The sequence below is a fragment of the Pogoniulus pusillus genome, chromosome 12, assembly GCF_015220805.1.
Source record: "Pogoniulus pusillus isolate bPogPus1 chromosome 12, bPogPus1.pri, whole genome shotgun sequence".
Taxonomy (NCBI): domain Eukaryota; kingdom Metazoa; phylum Chordata; class Aves; order Piciformes; family Lybiidae; genus Pogoniulus; species Pogoniulus pusillus.
In genome coordinates this window covers 12,057,461-12,078,667 of record NC_087275.1, presented here as the reverse complement: position 1 = coordinate 12,078,667, position 21,207 = coordinate 12,057,461, and positions in this window count along the sequence as shown.

Genomic DNA, 21,207 nt, shown 5'->3' with positions numbered 1-21,207 from the left:
AGTTTGTTAAAAAATATAGGATGAAATTGCTACACCCAGCTTAACATTTTCTGAAGCCTCATCACATCTAGCTTGCTATAAAGTAAATGCTAGAAGTAATTTACTTAAATTCTATCAAAATTGTATGATACTTATTCAAGGAGAATGCAATAGCTATTTATAGATTAAATATAATTGAGGCTTGATCTTTTTCTTTCCTTTCCTTTCCTTTCCTTTCCTTTCCTTTCCTTTCCTTTCCTTTCCTTTCCTTTCCTTTCCTTTCCTTTCCTTTCCTTTCCTTTCCTTTCCTTTCCTTTCCTTTCCTTTCCTTTCCTTTCCTTTCCTTTCCTTTCCTTTCCTTTCCTTTCCTTTCCTTTCCTTTCCTTTCCTTTCCTTTCCTTTCCTTTCCTTTCCTTTCCTTTCCTTTCCTTTCCTTTCCTTTCCTTTCCTTTCCTTTCCTTTCCTTTCCTTTCCTTTTCTTTTCTTTTCTTTTCTTTTCTTTTCTTTTTTTCTGAGCAAGGAATAAGAATTATTGAAGCCAGATAGTCTGGTAAAGTAATAAAATTAGTTTGCATCTCATTTCAAATCTTCAGGAAAATGAAAATAAATTATAATATTACATAGATAGATTCATATGGAAATTGAATAGCATCCCTTACAATAAATGAATGCAAAGATAATACTTTTGTACATCTACTTTGTTTTTTAAGACACTAATCTCACTGCAGCACAAATTCAGAAAGAGGAACTTACTTTATGCATCTGTTTCTGAAAACACAAAACATCCAACACCACAAATGTAAATTTTACTTTTATTGAGGTTAGATTATTATTGATGTTAAATTATCAGTTACCTTCAGTAGATTTTAGGTGAATTAATTTTGGAACATCTATTTTAAGAAAGAGATTAAATATCTGTTGTGTGTTAAATGCTTAAATGAAAATGCATGAACATTTCTTAAAAGTCAGAGAACCACAGTAAAAAATAGTAGTGTGCAATCTCAGACCCAATAAGACAAGACATTTTCTGGTAACTTCTATGTCTTTTTGTGTCATTGTAAACCTACAAACAGGTAACATGCCTCTTTGAATAGCTAAGAGGAAATCTTATGACATTTTAAGTGATGTTAGCATAAAACCTTTGTAAATATACACACTTGGTGAAAGACAACATACTTGCTTCTATGCAGATATCTGGACATCTGTGAATGTCAACTCAAGCAATTCAAACGAATTCACAGTGGATTTGATTTGCTTGAACTCTTCAGTGAAAACCACTGCAGTGACAGGCAGTAGACCCTGATGTGTAACCAAAAGCTTTTTTTCTTTTTTTTTTTGAATACTGAATTTATTAAGGTTGAACATTTTAAGTTCTCCTTGTTCAAGAGAAAATAATGCCTTTTACATTTTATTTTATTTAAAATTCAAACAAACATTCCCCAGTTCTGACTACAAACCTAGATAGAATATGGGCACTAAATGTATTCTGAATGACATACTTTACTGAGAGTCCATTTTTCAGTGCAATAAGTACATGAGATAGTAGCAATATCAAACTTTTATAGAGATTTATAATTTGTACATTTTAAAGGACCATATAATGTAGAATTTTTTTTTTTTTTTCAGATAGAAAAAACAGAAGCAGAGTGAAAGAATGACCTGCTCAAATTCAGGTAGAAAATGACAAGAATGGAAATTAAACCCACTACCTCTGATTCTTCGTTGTGGCTCAATCTGTTTTAACACAAAGAACTGGAAAGACCTACTGGTCTGCTGAAACTGCATATCTAAAAGACTGCTTGAAGTCTTAATAAGGAAGGTCTGTGGCAACAGCAGCCCGTGAATGCTCCACTGGTCCTTATTCAAGTTTATTCAGTGGGAGGAATACAGGATCACCACGGGCATGACTTGAGGAAATCTAAGGGGAAGCTTGTACAAATTTCTATTCTGTGAACAAAAATATGGGAACTCAGAATCTTTTCATCTGCTTAACTGAGATTTTTTTTTCCCTATTCTGTTGCAAGTAAAGAAACTTTTTTCCCCCCATTAGTTAATGAAGAGAACAAGTAAGAACATCTGCTAGACACCAGCTCAGAGGATCTGGTGGCAACAAATGATCACACGATTTAGCCTGCTTAGACAGATGCCCAAGGAGAGCTGTATTATCGACATTGAGCTCATTTATGCGTATAGGACAAAGATACAGGTTTTAAAAGCTTTCAAAATAGATATAGTACTTAGTCAATGTGACAAACCTGATCATCTCCTTTAAGAAAAGTATGTCTAACTTGTGCTTTGAATCACTTCAAAATATCTGCAAATGTATTCACTGATCAGCTTTACTTAACAAGAAAGTATATCACTCTTACATCATCTTCACATATATCAAAGTTATTTCTCTTTAAAATTAAGTTGTTGTAACTCCACCTTTTTTTTGAGAGAGAGTTCTTCCATTATTAGAGCTGCTTTCATAAATTGTAACAATGAAAAGAAGTGCTTTGTTGGCTGGTCTTTTGACAAGTTTCCTACTGAGTTATTAAAAGAAGTATTGTGTTAAAACCTATCAGGATTTAACTTTGAAGGCATTCCTGCATGCTTGATTCTGTGAGTTTGCTTCTCATACATTGTCAAACAAATGCAATTAGGTAAAAACCTGATGCTGAAAGTCAAGTCAGCCTTCAGTTAAGAAACAGTGACTCACAAAAGGTGCTTGGATAGTTAATACTTCAGAAGTTTGAATTTAATTAATATAGCACAGTTCAAAATGTTCATTCATGCCTGAACCTCGCAAAATAGCAGCTCATGAATGGAATGTTGGGAAAAATCAAAAAAGAAAGAAGCAGGGTGGCACAGAGTTTAAAACACTACCTTTCATCTCTTTTTTGATTCTGTGTTCAATCATCCATTGAGGAAACAGTCTAGATCACAAATCCACACCTAATTTTTCAGCATGGTACGATCTCCACCCCTGCTCTCTAAATTTATGTCTAATCCATCATGAAGTCTGAATAGCCTCCAGCAGAAAAAAAGAAGTTTGGTAGGTCAGCATTGTGGTCACTGTATAATGGCCTATAGACAGAAATATTGTCACCCTTACACTTCCCTGGTATGTGTAGTTTTGACCCATTTTCACATCAGTACATACTCAACATCAATTCACACATAATCTATGTCCTGAAAAGCTCTTGATAAAGTTCCCTGTTTTATTAATCTTTTCTTCAGGGAAAAGGTTGAAATCTGACTCAGAATCCTGAAACTTTTCAGTGTTCACCCTGGTCCTTCAAATAATATATGTGCTACCTTTCCCACATAATAAAATCTAGGCAATTATTAGAATTTTCATGAGTATTTGTTCTCTTCCACCAAGAAGAGAGCTCTCTGTTTTTCATTATGTTTTCCACCTGTATGGCATGAAAGTCTCCTCTTCACATTAATGACAGGAGAACATAGTTCAACAAATGAAGAGGAATAAAATGTTCATTTTAATGCACAAATTTTAAGCAGATTTCAGCTCCTTTGTTTACTAGCAGATGCATTCCACTAAAGAGCAAAAATCCATGCTGTTTTCTGAATGGACCACAGGCATTTTCTAGCCATTTAAATATAGTTTTGCCAGTGCTAGGTACAAGCATCACTCTGTGTCAACTCCTAGGGTGTGACTGGTCTGCTCTCGGCCTGAGCAAGGCTGAGCTGGGTTTATCAGGTACCCCATGGCCAGTTGCCTAGCCTGTCTGAACTCCAGCTCTGTGAGTGCTTCTGGAAAAGGGTTTGATAACCCCAAGCAGCTCTTGTCAGACAAAGGGCCCTGGTAGTTACTGGAGGGCTGCACAACAGCCTTCACCCCTTTCCTGGTAAAAGGGTGAAAGGGAGAAAACCATAATGGGAGAATGCCAAGGAGACCCCATAGTGATGAGGAAAAATATCCTACTATCAATACTATATTCTTCCCAGTGATGATCTCAGGATACTCATTAGAAACATGCACATTCTTCTTCAGTGAGATTGAAATTGTCAACCCTGGAACCTTGAAAGGGTGAGCATAACTCCAGAGAAAAGGTGCAGATATTAGTGACATTTGGATAACAATGTTAATATTTTCTAAGAAGTCTTTTCTTTTTCACTCCTATGATTTGGACTATTAGATCATTACAGCACTAGTTGTACTACTATACTCATAGCGTTATGAATGTGAGATGTTTCCTTTCAACGACAATGAGATTTTGGATATAACAGAGCAAACACAGATATCCTGCAAAAACACCAAAATGCAAAGTTAGCCACTAAGACTAGCTCTTTCCCCTGCATTGCTCATTTCCTCATATGAAAAGCTTATCTCAGAAAAAGGAGACGTGATTAGCAGATGGAAAATTAGGAATTAGGCAATCTATATGGTTTCTTCTCTCTCAGATTTGCTTGTTCTCAAGGTTTGGGATCCTGTTCCAAAACAAAGAGAAATAAGAGCCAAGAAAGGTGTTATGATATAACCACTATAACACAGCCACTGTAACAGCCTGAATCCATTTGCTTTAAGCTTTGTAGCCATAGCAGTATACTTTTGAAGTTAATGCTCTAGTCATTTGTACCTTACAGTCATAGCACCAGAGAGTCACTAGGGTGGGAAGAAACTTTGTAGAGTCTGTAGTCAAATGTCCTGCACAAATGTCTGGCATCAGACCAGTATGCTCAGGATCTGCTCCAGGATGAATGAGCCCAGGTCCCTCAGTCTGTATGCCCATAACAAGTGCTCCAGCATTAATTGATTGACTTGACACTCCTTCTTTTCCCTTGTTTCAGTTTATAGATGTCTTTGTTATACTGAGTGGTACAAACAGAGACAGGATAAGAAGAAATAGTTTCAAGTTGCACCAGTAGAGCTTTAGATTAGATATTAGGAAAAATTCCTTTACTGAAAGAATGGTCAGGCATTGGAAAAGGCTGCCCAGGAAAGTGGTGGAGCCACCATTGCTGGATGTGGTAAAAAAACACATGTAGAAGTGACACTCTGGTACATAGTTTAGTGGCCATTGTGGTGTTGGGCTGAGACAGGTGGTTCTGGTGAACTTAGAGGTCTTTTCTAACCTTAACGATTCTATAATTCTGTGATTCCATAAAAATTCATGATTTCTTAATGTTTCTGTGATTCTGTGAATATATAAATAGTGAGAGATTTAGTGTATTGTACAATACAGCAGCTTCTGTAGTCCTCAGGATCATTCTGTAATGATGATCTGCAATGATACCAATATATAATTAGTCTGGATCATTACAGAATGTATGTAAAAAATAATATTCATTTGCAAGGGGGAAAAAAAAAACATTTTATTTTTCTTCATTGTGCAAATTTGACTATGAAATTCCTATCTTTCACTGAGATCAGTCTGTCTTCATCTATCTATTACTCTATGTGTTTAGTCTCAGTGATGCTATAGAATCAGAATCAATCAGGTTGGAAGAGACCTCTAAGATCATCCAGTCCAACCTAGCACCAAGCCCTATCCAGTCAACTAGACCTTGTCACCAAGCACCTCATCTAGTCTTTTCTTGAACACCCCCAGGGATGGTGACTCCACCACCTACAGGAATTAGTCATAAGCATAATATATTTTGCTATGAAGCAAGTACAGAACAAGTTTGTAAACTGCATTAAGCATACATGCTTCTACAACAACAAGAACAAAAAGAAATGGCCTATGTTAGAATCCTCATAAAGAAAATAATAACTGCTCCTCTTCATAAAACAAACAAACAAGAACCCACAATGTACCATTTGTGACCCTGAAATATCCATACACATTTGTACACTGTATCCAAAATAACTTCTATAGTATTGTTCAAATAACTTTTAGCAGCCTTCAATGGCAGTGTTCCCAGTTACAACATCGGCACTTAACTTTGCAGTGTAATGAAAAGGACAAGCAAACTTCAATGACAACTGGACTTGATGATGAAATATCTAATAACTGACAGTCAATCTCCCTTATTAAATATTTTACAAGTAGTTTAAACCCAATTAATGAATCACTTACAAGGGTAGATTTTTTTTGTTGCCTCGTTACTGAAAATTAAGTGCCTACACATATGCTAATGAAAATCTTTACATGATTATTTCCAAGGGTTTCTGTATCTCCTGTTACAAAATTAACAAATTTGTAATCAGGGAAATAAACATTTTAGTAGATTTATTTTACTTACATGTTAATATATACTGCTAAATGTTTTAATAAACAGCAGACATGATAACATAATTGATAATCATTACTACTAAGACTGAATCCTTTATTCCAATACTTGCTAACACTATGAATAATGCTGTTGTGGTCTGGAGGATTATTCATATTCATGAGCTAAGTATGCTCAGAAGCATGAACGAGATCAAGGTCATAACTTATTTAATGAGCCTTTTCCTCAGTTGTTTTTGGACCACAAATATGTTATGCTATAGCTTGAGTTATGTCTGTTATATTTACTACCATCCTCCAAGAAAAGTGTTTCTAAAGCTACAAAACAGGCTTATATTGGCCTCATCAACACAGCTGGTAGAAAGTCTGCAATGGTTTCTGTTTTGTCTGAAAAGCCTCTCTGTCCATAACACAAGGACTTTAGTCCTTGTGCTTTATTACACAATTTGCAATATTGTGTTTGAAATCTCTGCAGAATCACCCAGCCTGCTGAGTATAATTTCAGAACCTAGCAGTGCTATTAAAAATAAATGTTCTATTGACTATTCTACCAAACTGCTATTGCAACAAATGACAAGGATCATCCCCCAGGGCTACCCTAAAATGTCTGCTCTCTGTCCAGCTATATGTTGGTGCTATGCTGAGCTGCCCGATGTTTGAAGAACATACCAAAAACTGCACTTCTCTGACTTCCTGCATTTAAGGCTTTCAAGTGAATTCTCAGGCAGTGAAACGACAATATGTCCCCATGCTTTGCTTAATCATGGCATATTACTTCCCTTAACAACACTAATAAAATAATGCAACCATGTTAACCTAGAGAGAGCTCCTGTGATAAATGTGTGTTTGAACTTTCTCATGGTGTGATTTCTTGACCTTCTTCCAAGTCTCTCTTATATGGTGTGTCACTAATTATTTGCTTCTTTTCCAACCTGTCTCTTCCACAGACTATCAAGTTAGTGAAGTGTTTATTTTTGTTCACTATATGAGCCCTTGATATACAGGATTAGTATCCAGAAATATATAGATGCTTGGAGTTCAAATCCATTCTTGTATTTAACCATAATGTGAACAAGTAGGTATAGTTAAAGTTGATGAACTATACTGAATGAATTATATTTAGACAAGTTACTATGTCTAGGAAACGCTTCATTTTACTTGGATTTTATGATTATGGTTCTGTGCTCTTTATGCTTGTAATTCTCAGCAGTTTTGAGAACTAACTGTATGTACAGCCATATTTTTGAATTATGCAGCTCATCTAACTGATGATAGAAACACATGAGGACTAAAGAGGCAGGAAAGATTTTTCTGCAGAAGTGTTCTCCATATCACAAAGATAGCCCACTGAAATCTTAATTTCCCTTTTCTTACATATTTTTTATGTTATTGCCACAGGAGAACAGTTATGTAGGGAGAAAGACTCAATAACATTGCCTTATTCTGGCCAAATTTGCTGAATATTTCCATAGCTCAGATTCTCAAAGGGACTTCAGAAAGATCTGTTCTGAGAGATTTCCTCTTAGAGTAATACTATTCAAGTGGACAAGATACTTTAACTTCAGGGAATCAATAGTTCAGAGAACAAATTAAGGCAGGTAGCATTGTAAATCCTTAATATAGCTAAGGGAATCTTGTCACTCATTACATATCTCATGTCTGCCATTGTTCTCCACAGCCTTAAGAAGAATTTAAGAAGAGTCTAGGTGTCCAGGGTTCAAATTTGTGTTCTCACCATTGACGCTTTGTCACAACTCTTCTGAAGTCCTGAGTCTTGGTGATTATATTTCAGCATCTAAATTTCCCTTTTTTACACATATGTGGTAGGGCACCAGTGTTGAAACAACAGTCACTTTTCCTCAGCATGCCAAGCCTTGTGAAATGAGCAATAGGAATACTCAATCACCAAGACATGGGCTTAGTTATGCCCTGTGTCAGGTCAATTTGAAATAGCTGGAACCAACTGTGTCCAACACAGGGCAACTCTGACCTCTTTTCACAGAGCCTGCCCTGCAGCCCACCCTGCTGTTCCCGGGCACCTGAACTCAGTACAGCACTTTACTTTGCAACCTGCTTTTTTCTTAAACCAGTGTATTACATTTTTATTCTTAAAGTCATGTCCTTGTACTGGAATAAAGCTGGACCTAAAACAAATGAAATGCATTATTTCAAAAGTTAGTTTTGAAACACATTGTTACTATTCCAGCTAATGCCTGAGGTCTATATTGCCAGCTTTATCTCATGGAAGAGGATTTGCTTTGTATGGAGCGTGACATATTATCAGTTAAATATAAACCATAGATATAATTAATGATCAGTGACTTCTATTTCTTTTTTAACATGGAACATGTGCCCAGAGTACCCTAAAGTGGTATGGAATTGTTACTGGTGTGGGGTGAGCAGCAGTATTCACCCACAATGGTTCATGCAGAAGGAACAAGTTTGCTTCCAACAGCCTAAGCACAAAATCTGCAGTGAAGAACACTGCCATGCAGCTCACACCATGTCATCTCTCTCCTCTTACTGTTTAGCCTTCTGCTGCACGAAGAGTGACAGTCTTGAGTTGGCCTCCTTCAGCAGTACAGTCACACTTAACTGTTTCTCTCACTGCTTCTCCATACCTTCTTCCAGCTTCTTGCCTGCAGCTGCACTTAATTGGCCTTTTTTTCCATAACAGATACCACGAAAATGCAGCTGAACTAGAAACATTCTCCTTCCTACTCTGAAAATACGCAGACCTTAACTATTACTTCTCACCTTCAGCCTCATCCAAGTAATTTCCTCCTGTTCTATACTGTGTTCAACACATACCTAGAGGAAACAGTTACTTCATCTAAGAATAATCGTATAAATGATGACCCATCCTTATTTGTTATGATATGTCATTAGCTGCTTTTTTTTCCTTCATATCATTAAAACAGGTGTCTTTCCTCCTTGCAAACTGCAGGTGGTGTTGAATACAACATTTATTTGTTTTAAATACACTTGAATGGAAAAAAAGGAAGTGTTTTGTTACCAATGTAAGATGTAGAAACATCTATGCGGTTATATTTCTTGAAGCTTCTTATCCTGTAGGTCTCAAATCATTATCACTGTTTCATCTGCAGAGACTGCGATTCAGAACCACTACCAACTCTTCAGTTATGCAGTGAAATCACTCATTGTTCTATCACTTGGCTGTATAACTGAGAAGTTGATTTTAATTTTTCAATTCCAGTTTAGTTGTTTCCTTTGTAAGCTTTTTTCCCTCCCTCGTTTTCAGAAGTCATATTAATCATTGCATCCTTGCCTGTGACAAATAAATGCATATTTAAACTTCATGTATAAGTAATGTGCTCTTCCAAATGTGCCAAACAAAATGTGATGAATGGTAAGGCCACTTTCACTGTCTCCTTTAGATTTCCTTGCGATGCTAGTAGACAGAAAGAGAATTGAGTCTTAGTCCCTAGGGATGTGTTGCTCTTGTAATGGAATTAATAGAGCTGATAAAATGAATAATTCATGATGCAGTATCTCTTGACAAAGCTTCTCCAGTATAGACCAGCTAACTTGTGGCCAGGAACTGGCAATCATTGCCCCAACTTTTTTCATCTTTTTTTTTTTTCCCATCCTGTGAACTGCTGCTATTAATCATATGATAATGAATAATAACTGTCCTTCTATGTCCTCCCCTCTAACAAAATATAATGAAGGAGAGATTATGGAATCAGAATAAACAAACAAAAGACAATGCTTAAGAAAAAATATTTAGTACAAAAAACACAATAAGTTTCCATTTGAACAGAGGGATCCAGCTTTTTCTAGCAAACTGAAATACATATACATGCATTTCCTGTACCAAACACCTATATGATATACTCTAGGAACACCTAATTTAAAAACCATTAATAGTAGTAGCCTACATACTTTCTAACAGGTTTGCCCATATCTGCTCTCAGCACTTTAAATACAGTCTCATTATCCATGACTCAGACATGTTTCAACCACAAGATTAATTCTCAGTGTACTTTGGTTCCTCAGGGTTTCAATTTTTAGGTGCTTATGGGGAGATGAAAAACCTCCTTGTTCCTCAGAAAATTTGTGGCTCCTATGGAACCAAGAAAATCATCTGTGGACAGTGAGGAAAAGGCAAGCCATTGCTTGTCTCCTAAAGTTAAGATGCATATCCCCACATTTATTACTTAATATTACCTACTAACATAGCGTTCTGCTTCTGGAGAGGTGCTGAATAGTCAGGGAAAACACAAAATAAGGGAAGGCTGTGCTTTGAGAAGCAGTCATGCAGGATTTTTGATATCTAACTGTCATGAGCAAGATAGATCATATCCCAGAATTGCAACCTATGATTAAAACCCACCTATCTCTGTGTCTTCTATGATGATTGTATCACAGAATGTATCACTGATGTAGCTTTCTATGGTAGCTCTACGATCACCAGTCAAGAGATAGCTGGTTGCCAGGCATCATTACAGATAAAATGACAGTAAATGAGATAAAATTTGTTTTAAGTTAGTTTAACTTCAAAACCTTTTGAAGACAACTTCAGAGGTACTGAAACAATTGATTTAAATTATACAGCATTTTAGAAATACATTAAATTATTCTGAACTGTGTGCACCTAGGTAATGTCTAAATGGAAGGACTATATTAATCCAGACCAATTCATCTGATTAGTAAGATTTACAGAGGTAGAGCTAATAGGAGGCGTAAATGTGATCTTATATCTGCCTTAAGCCATCTGGCCAATCTATGTCTAGTTTTAACATTTACTGTACTGTTAGTTTATCCAAAAGAAGATTAAAGATTTAATAGAGACATAGGTATTTGGAAAGATTTCTGATAGAACTGGATACTTGAACTAAGCAGACCAAAAAAGTACAAAGTACAGTGGGTAAAATTCTAACCTATATAAATTAAGACTGCAAAAGGAACATGAATTATTAACAGTGAAGATAAGAAATAACTTTACAAATTCATAGGGACATGGTAGTCACTTGAAGTCTTTAAACTGGGATTCCATGCTTTTCTCCAATAATGTTCTTAGCTCATGATTGTTCATTCATCAGTAGAAAAGCTGAAGTTCAGTCAGATTTGCTCTATATAAGGCTTGCATGTTTATATTAAACATACTAAAATATATTAAAATAAAAAACATTTAAATAATAAACTTTTCAATGGTTTTCCATATTAGTCATTAAAAATAAAGCTACTTATAAACAAGAATTTGTAGAAGTGGTACAAAGTATTCTATCAACACTGAAAACGTATTTGCTATCAATTGTCCTGTGCTCAACAGAGAGTTGGCATCCAGATCTGTTTCATTACCATCCAGCTGTACAGCCCCATGAAGTCACAGACAGGGCTGTGTTCCTGCAAGCCTGATAATCAGGATATTGTTCTTTCTACTCACTCTTGCAGATGAGTTTGATCTGATTTAGCTATGGTTTTGCTAACAGACACACAGATTCTAAGGAATGAAGGAAGTGACTCGTTAATTTAAATTAATTTATTGTAGGCATAATTACCAAGTATTTCTACTGGTGTATAGGTTATTTTTCTATCTCTCCTGACACACAGTGACCAAAAAAGGGGATACAAGATGACACAAGTTTCTTCCCTAGCAGTTAGCCAGCCATTATAAAATGTAGGAGTGTTGATATAAACTGTGGGGGGAAAAAGGAAGAAAAGAATAACTATTTTAACTGCTGTATCATCAAGAAGTGATAGTGATTATTTTCTGACCCTCTTTATGTGACTTTATGGTAATCACAGATATTATCCTTTAAATGAAATTTAATAACTGTTTAGAAGTATATAATACTTTTTGCCAAAATAAGGTTCTTGGCGCTTCAGTGGTTTACATTGTTGCTTTTATAAGAAGGATGCTTCTAGTGTTATTGTTCCTGTGATAACAGTGATAGCACATAAACAAACACCAGCAGAATTAAAGCATGAACTTAAAATTCATATTAGGGTCTCAGTTCTGAATATGAAAAGAAAGATGCTCTGGGATCTTTGTCATCAAATCCTTACTGTTTTCAAATGGAAAAAAATCATGATTAGTATAGAAAAGTTTAGTCCAAGACTTACTTATTTAAATCCATATGAGCACTGTGATGCAAATTAATTGCCAGTTTGTGGAGGTACTGCAGCAGAGTTTAACTTCAAAATTGCTTCCTATTTACTTTTTATATTTTAGAATTTTAACTGTCAACTGGTTTGAAGTTCCTTATTGAGAAATCAACTGTTTAGAGTTGGGGCAGCAGTCAAACCTGCTGTATCAATTAACACAAATGCTATTTACTTCTATCCAGTATAGTGCCCAATATCACTGCATTGGTAAGTGTTTCTACATCCAGAGGTCCAGTTGTTTTGCTCTTTGACTGACTATTCTTCAAAGATCCTCTTCAAAGATCCTGTCTCCTCATGACACAACTGTGTCAGTTGTATCCTTCTCTCGTATGGATATCCTCATAAGGGATGTGAGACAGGGGCTTATCCATCATCTTTAATGGCAAATCCACAGTAAAAGCTGCTGGGCTCAGAGAAGAGCAGTAGATGAGGTAGTAGCAACAGCTATGATTTGTGGGTGTGAGAAATTGCACCATGGAGTACAGAAAGCATTGGTAACTTGTGAGACTCTCTACAGGAGTCTATTACTTCCTTGTAATGCTGTAGGAGATGCTGTCATTGAAGCTCTCTGAAAACCTTATCCTTTTTAGATCTTGAACATTATAAAGGCTGGATTCTCTTACTGTAATATGTATGAGGAGGCAGGAGCTGAAATGGTGATAGTGGTACCTGGCAGAGTGTCCTAGCCTGGACCCAGCAGCTTCTACAGACATGGAAGAATTATGTTTTTTGTCAGAAAGCAGCAAGCCAATCAAATTTGGTAGGTTTAAACTTAAGCCTTGAATTTGTATTTAAATTGTCAGATGCCCTATCCAAGATGAAAGATCTCCTTGAGCTGGTTATATAAACATCCATCATCTGCTTTTTTGTGCCATTGGCAAACATTCTTTAAATTAATTGTTTGTGCTTTGCCCTAGACATCACAGAAGTATGAGGTATTTCCCTTGAAGAATCACTCTGAAGTACCTAAGGTTTACTTCCCCCAGAATCCCATGCAAGAACACTTTCCATTATATTATTCCTTTATGGTTTTAGATGTTTTTAATAAGACATTTCATCACTTCTACTAATTTTCTGATTTAGATGCAATCAAAAAGACATGCTTTTTAAAAGCTTCTTAGCTTTTGGTGACATGCAGGGCACAGTGTTATGAGAATAATGACTGTGCTCATAATTTGCGTTAATAATTGACTGTGATTAGAGACATTTAGCTGAAGAATAGTTAATTGTTCCTAAGACAAACAGAGAAAAACTATCTGGACATTTGTTTAGGAGAAGAAAGTACAGTTAGATGACCATTTCTGTGTACCTAAAGCTTAAGTTTTGCTTGCTTTTGCTTATGTCTTCCTTTTTCTGCAATTGTACAGTACTTCACTGAAGCCTGTATACAAAGATGGTGGGATGAAGTAAACATAGTGATAAATCCATTAACCTTTGTGTCACATTTTCCAAAGCTTCTAGTCTTGAAAGCATATGCAGTCACCCCCAAATTGCCATCACCAACCTGCAAGCAAAGATGGTGGTAAATGCAAGGACTTTATTCTAAGTGATTACTTTAAAATCAGATCTTCTCAAAATGAGTGTAGAAATTGATATACAACATCATTTTTTTACAAATCTGATAAGTAACATTATTAAAATTTACAGTTTGAATCCTCATATTTCCTTAAGGAGTCTTATTTTCTTGTGACTCTTCTGGTGTCTTTTTAACAACAACAAAAATCTGTTTTCTTAACTGTGTGCATTTCTTCTTGTAGCAATCTTTACTAAGGCACAGTCCAATGGCCTCTAATGTACATTTTTTTCATGAAAGAAGTATTGCTTCCATTTTATATATATATATATATATATATATATATATATCACAGAGAGAGTGATTTGCCATTGGAATGGGCTGCTCAGGGAGATGATGGAGTCACCATCCCTGGAGGTGTTCAAGAAAAGAGTGGATGGGGCACTTAGTGCCATGGTCTAGGTGATTGGACTGATTGGGCTGAGTGATAGGTTGGGCTGGATGACCTTGAAGGTCTCTTCCAAACTGATTTATATATATATATACATATACACACATACATATATATATATATATATATATATATATATATATATATATATATGGAAAATGTGAGTTTTTCTACAATTTGCACTGGTCTAATTAAATTCTTAAACATCTTTTGCTTCAGTAATAGTTTGGCTTTAATTAGCATCCTGACCACTAAGATTCATGGAAAACAATAGGCAAGCAGTGTTCTCTCTTAGTGTCCAAGCCATATTACCACATTGTTTATTTTGTAAGATTGCAATTTGTCCTGTTCCTTGAAAAAAATATGTGATATAACAGAGCATCTCATGACACTGCCTGAATTGTACTCATGAGTACCACCCAAATTGCTCAAATTCTGTTGTGATGCAAAATCAAGCCATTTAATTTTGAACTAATTCATAACATAATTCTTGTCAAAGTTTCTGAGGTGATGTTCCATGTTTTGTTTAACCTAAATCATGAGCTTTGCAGTCTTGTTCTAGGTAGTAGTTGAAAAATAGAAGTTAAGGTCTTCTAAGGAATATAGGTTTATAATGATTCCTACAGTTAGGCAATGGATGTTGTGATGGTTTAGGTATTACCCACCCCCCCACACACACTTAAGAAAATCACCCAGACTAGACTCAGCTGAGCTGGAGATTAGAATGAAGCTTTATATTTACATTTTAGCACAATATAAAAGCAGGTATTTACAATACATACAACTATATACAGAAATATACAAGTTAAAAAGGTAATACAGAAACACAACAGCCCTCCCAGAAACCAGGGTCCCCAGGAGGGGCTCCCAATCACCCTTCCTCCTCTTCTCCACCCTTCTACTTTATGCCAGACTTTGATTTGTGTTCAAGGTGAGTTTGGAGAATCAGCCAGAGGGGTTAGGAAGCAGATGGATTAGTTCCTTAGACAGAAAGTTAGAGAGAGAAGTGCATGAAGCCAGAGCCAGAGAGCAACTCTGTTCCTGTTTTTATACATCTCAGCAAGCCTATGATTGAAGTAGACATCACCATTGTTTCCTTTTCACATTTTACAATCTAATGCTTCTCACTAAAATATCCCAGATAGGCTCAAAGTAGCACAGATGTTTACAGAGACTATTAAATTCCTTCAGGAATTCCATCTACTAAAGTAAATGTAGGGAAAAAAAGAACTAGTTACTAAAGAAAGGCCTACTAAAGAGTGTGTGTGTTCTCCAAAATTTTGTCAAAACTAGTTTGGCATATTTGAAGTTCAGCTAAAACACCGTGGCTATGATTTTTTTTTTCCCCCAGTATATTTGTTTTTGGTTTTGCTTTCTAAATTTGAATTAGTCTATATTCACAATCCAACAACTAATCCAAGTTTCCATACATGAATGCAGCTGTCTTGAACAGAAAAGGTCTCTTGAAGACTGTTTCAGAAGAGATATGTGGATAGTGAAGAACAAGGCTTAAATGAAAAGAACATTACCATTTTTCACTTGAATAGAGTTGACAGGGTGTATGTTAACCTTCTCCCTCTTCAAGCAAAATCTCTCTGACATTTATTCCAGAAACTACAATTTTTGCAGGAAAAGCTATCTAAAGACTCATAAAGTTAGATCACAGTTGACTATGGCACACTTTTAAAAGATATTAATTTCAACCTGGCCAAATATTCCCTTGAGAATGTGCATTGCTGGATTTAAAAGAGAACAACTCTGACCAGCTTTGAAGTCCTCAGTACAGAAAGGACATGGACCTGCTGGAGCATGTCCAGAGGGTAACAAAGATGATCAGAGGGCTGGAACACTTTTCCTATGAGGATAAACTGAGTTGGGAATGTTCAGTCTGAGGAAAAATAAAGCTCTGGGGAGACTTTATAGTAGCATTTCAGTATTTGAAAGAGACTTACAAAAAAGTTGGGGAGTAATTATTTAGAAAGGCATGTAGTGACAGAACAAGGGACAACGGTTTTAAACTGCAGCAGGGTAGATTTAAGTTGGTCATTCTTTAGAATGAGGGTAGTGAAATACTGGAACAAGTTTCCCAGGGATATAGTGGAGGCCTCATCCCTGGAGACGTTCAAGGTCAGGCTTCATGTGGCTCTGAGCAATCTGAGCTAGTTAAAGATGTTCCTGCTTATTGCAGAGGGGTTGGACAAGATGACCTTTGATAGTCCCTTCCAACCAGATGCATCCTATGATTAGTTTGGCATATGTCGTTTTGTTAGACAGGTTGTTTACTTTCTGTATCATCTGTTGCCCTTTGTGTGACTTAGCAATCTCTTAACTGATCAGTGTACATGTATATCTGCTGCTCAACAGATGTCTTGGACAGCAAGATCTCCCCTGAGTACAGCATTTGTTTGTCTGTGCAACTGTTTCCAGTTCTAGAAGTACACTTGCTGTGAAATACACACCACTAACTTCACCTATGCATACTGGGAAACATTACACTCGTTCTGTATGAAACAATCCAGGTAACCAAAAGGCACAAGTAAAGATAAATGACATAGAAGATTATTTTCTTCTGTTTAGTTTTTCAGAAGACAACATTGCTAAGGAATAAGAGATTTGATGTTTTTCTCAGTTTTAATGTCTTCTATATTTTCACTAGAAAAAAAAAGACTATACCCTTGGAGGGAAAGGCCAACAACATGAGTTTGAAGGACCAAACTTGTGAGTAAACTTTACAATGCAAAGACTCTTCAGTTCTTTGCTTCTACAAGTCCCAGAGGAACATGTACTAACTTTAACTCTCATTAAGAGATTTTAGTTTCTTCTGAAAAAAAGATTAGGTGGGTTTTTTTTTTTTTTTTTTGCATCCAAGTGAAAAGAAACATATTTTTTTCTACTAAATGAAAGAATTTTAGAACTAAAACTCACTGCATCATAATTGATTTATGAGGTTCTAATTCAATGAAAATACAAAATACAAGAAGGCGAAAAACTTACAGTTTTCCAAGTGTTATTCATCCACTGAACCTAATTGACCATGAATTTGTTGATAGTTGAGCTTTGAAGTGGTACAAAACCAGAACACACATATGTGCTATCTTAATGAAGAATGATTCATGAAAGAAACCAGAGTTGTGTCAACACGTTAATAGTGAATTATACCTCAGTTATTGTTAAGAGAAAATACCTCCAACACGCTGGGGGCAGTTTGCAAAAGCACCTAAAAGCTGATCAATTTGATAATTGTGTGTTAAAAGTGTAAACTGAAGAGACTCTATGAAGGCTCATTAATCAGGCATAAAAAATAGCACTTCAACACAATATCCATGCACTCCTGAGTTCTTGTGAACGAGGGACAAGCCTTTGAATTTTGTTTGTTCTCAATAATTGTAATAACAAATTATTTTGCTGACATGTTCATACTAACAGAATTTTCCTGAACATAGGGAAACAGGATAGAAATACTTAATGAAAGATGAGGAATTTTGTTGTCTAATTGGGAGATTTTTATTCTTTCCCCTGGAAATCATTGTAATTACTTTTCACAGGTGCTCTATGTTAAACCACATGACAATTACTTTACTGCTGTATAAAATGTTACCTGAAAATACTTACACTTTAGGAATAAAGATCAGAGAGACTCAATAGACTCATTTTTGTAAGATGTTGGGTTGTTGTTTTTTTTTTTTTTTTGCTCAGTTTGTTCAGTGAAACAGTGCCTTCAGACTTTAAATTGGCATTCCCTCTCTTTACAAATTACACTTATGAAAATATTCCTTTTCATATTGATGTTATAAGCCTTTTTAAAAAGCACACTGGTTTAGGCAAGCTTTTGAAAGTTGAAATAATAACAGCTGTCCTCCTGTGTATATGCAGGAAAAGAATGCATACTTAGGTTATCTTTTGACAGTCAGAAACACAAATATCCCCCCCCCCCCCCAAACTGTTCTATATGCAGCTCTTTTATTCTTAGAAAACTTATTTATAGCAGATATTGAGAATGCTAACCTTTAAATAAAATATTAACTACCAGCAGCTTATTGAAACGCATTTAGTTTAAAGTGGATTTGTATAACTGCTTAGAATTTATATATTTTAATTTCTTAGACTGTCACACCATCTTAAAATTATTATTCTGAAGCACTCGATTATACATTAGCCATGACCTACTTTCTATTAAGATGAATACTTTGGGTATAAGTATCTGGCATCTGTTTCACAAGCCTTATTCTCCTAGAATAATCGACATTATGTAGATGCTTTCAGTAAAACTTTTCCTCTTCGCCTCACTCTACCTAAGTGATTAAAAGATTTTATTATATTTTTTCAGGGAGAGAAATGAGTGGGGGGAGGAAGGACTTGTTAAGGCATTCATAAATTCATACTGTCCTTCAGTGAGGTAATTAATCTCCAAAATTCCTCACTATATGTCTTGATCGAATCATGCAGTGGAAGAAAAGAAAAATTATAGAATTAGCAGTTTGCTGTACGTGGTAGGAGTGAGAAAGTAAATAACAACCTCAAGGAACTTGCAACTGATCTTGTTAGTAAGGAAATGCAGAAGTCTTGGCATTTGAAACAGTGGCTGTATGTCACATCCAGACATGCTTTGTGATGCAGAGGTGTGTAGTATTTAGCTTAAAATGGACAAAGATACAATCACTAACAATGCTCCATAGGGCTGGCACTTTGTTTTGTCACTTGCTGTTAAAACATATAATGTGCTCATCATCTCAAAGGCCTTCTGACCTGCTATAATCTCAGCACAAGTTTGCAGTTAACCAAGTTGAGAACAGGATAGGATGGGTGATTTCTAAAGTGTGTGGGGAGGTGGGGAACACCCAAACCATCACAACAGATGAGATGCCAGAATAAAGAAAATAATGAACTCTTCAAAAGAGTATGAATTTGATGTTTTTGGGACTGAAAAGGAGGAAAACATCTTTTAATACCATTCAATATTATAATGGATTATCTTGCAAATAAATTCTCTGTTTTCCAGATGTATGATCGTTGTGATTTTCTTTAAATTTAATTGGAAGTGAGGACTGAATCTGTGAGGCTGTTGATTTTGAAATCCTAAGATTGCTTGCAGGTGTCATGTTAGTGAGATGCTTGGTGTCCCAGGTTGAAAGTATAGGGTTAAAAAATCCTCTGGGGACTGGAAGATTGTTATTAAATCCCATAATTCTGCTATCTCTTTATAAACTCACAACAAGGTCAGCTCGTTCTCCTTTCCTCCTCCTCCTGCCCTGTGTGTGTGGCAGGAGCCACTTTATTGGCAAGAACACGTAAGCAGTAGGCCTCCTGTTCCAGTTGCTGCTTCTGACTTCCAGGTTCTTTGGGTGTTGTCTTTTCTGTTGGAATGGCAATGGGACAAGAAGGGATGTAGGAGTAGTTTTCTGGCTTGAGCTTTTGGCTTGCTTGCTTCTGCTTACTGATGCTTTGCACTGCGCTTTTCCTGCAAATAGGCTAAAGTAATTATGCATTTTGTACCATGTTTATTTTTGATCAGTAAACTCTTTTTTTTCTCACTTTTTTTGGTCTCAATCCCAAGTTTTTGTGTGTTATTTTCCCCTCGCTTCCTTGTTGGGAAAATAGCCAGGTTAACATGCTGGTTTGGTTTGACCTGTTTTGTTCTGATTCAAACCATCACAGGGCATAAATGGAGCACACTGGAAGCCCTTTAGAGTTGGTCTTCCTCACAGCAGAGGATTTGCAGCTGAGACTGTTCTATTGCATCAGGATGTTGTCCAAAGTAACTTCTTAGGACTGAATGTCCATGCTTTGTAGTTTGTACATCTTGGATCATCATTCTAAGCTTAGATTTAGTAGCACACTGTGTAGTATTGGTTCACAGTATCACAGTATCACCAAGGTTGGAAGAGACCTCATAGATCATCAAGTCCAACCCTTTACCACAGAGCTCAAGGCTAGACCATGGCACCCCAGTCTTGCCTTGAACAGCTCCAGGGACAGCGACTCCACCACCTCCCTGGGCAGCCCATTCCAGTATCCAATGACTCTCTCAGTGAAGAACTTTCTCCTGACATCCTGAATCTGTAAACATACGGTGTCTGAATTGATTCTAATACTGTTCTATCTTTCCTCTGACACCATTAAAATGATTTTTGGAACATATTTTATCAGTCTTACACTTCCATGTCACATGGAGGTAACTTTGTTTGATTTGATTGATTTGAACTTATTTTTGCAGCACCTTTAGCATGAACTATAGATTTAAGGAATATATTATGTTATAGTTTATGTCATAGTTTTTCTCCCTGGGGCTTTAAGGAGGCCTACACTTCATGAAAGAAAAGAACATATACATTCGGGTAGAAGAAATTAGTTATACAAAAGGAAACTTTTTAGCAGAAGAGAAGATGCTTCAACAGAGATTCAGAAGCAGTTGAAATAAAGAGGATTTATTTTTTTAACCAGGAGCCAGAGATGTCTCATCTGAGAAAGGATGAGCGATTCACTAAAATAGAGATTTCATACAGAAACTGAGCAGAGAAGAAGTTATGGATCCAATCCTAGCCTGACTGCAGAGGCTAAGTAGCTATTGATTTAAGCTTAGAGTAAGGCACAGATCTACACAGAGGAAGAATGTATTTTGGTGAATGTGTGGCTTCGTGAATCAGTAGGACCAGGGAAGTAAGGAAGTAAGAAAAGCTCCCCTTTATCATACACTAGACAGTAATTGGTTACAATGGTAAAGACATATGGGTACTGCATGAACTTCTTCATGCTGATGGAGCTTTCAGCAGCTACCACAGGGAATTTGTGACAGCAGAATCGAGCTTTGAATCAGCTGTAGTTTCAGTTATCAATTCATTATAGAAAATAAAATAAATTAGAAAAATAAAGGAGAAATTAAACAGAACAAAATTCTGGTGAACCAACATAACTTTCTAACAGTAAACTTGCTTAGAAATTCAAGCAATCTCTAT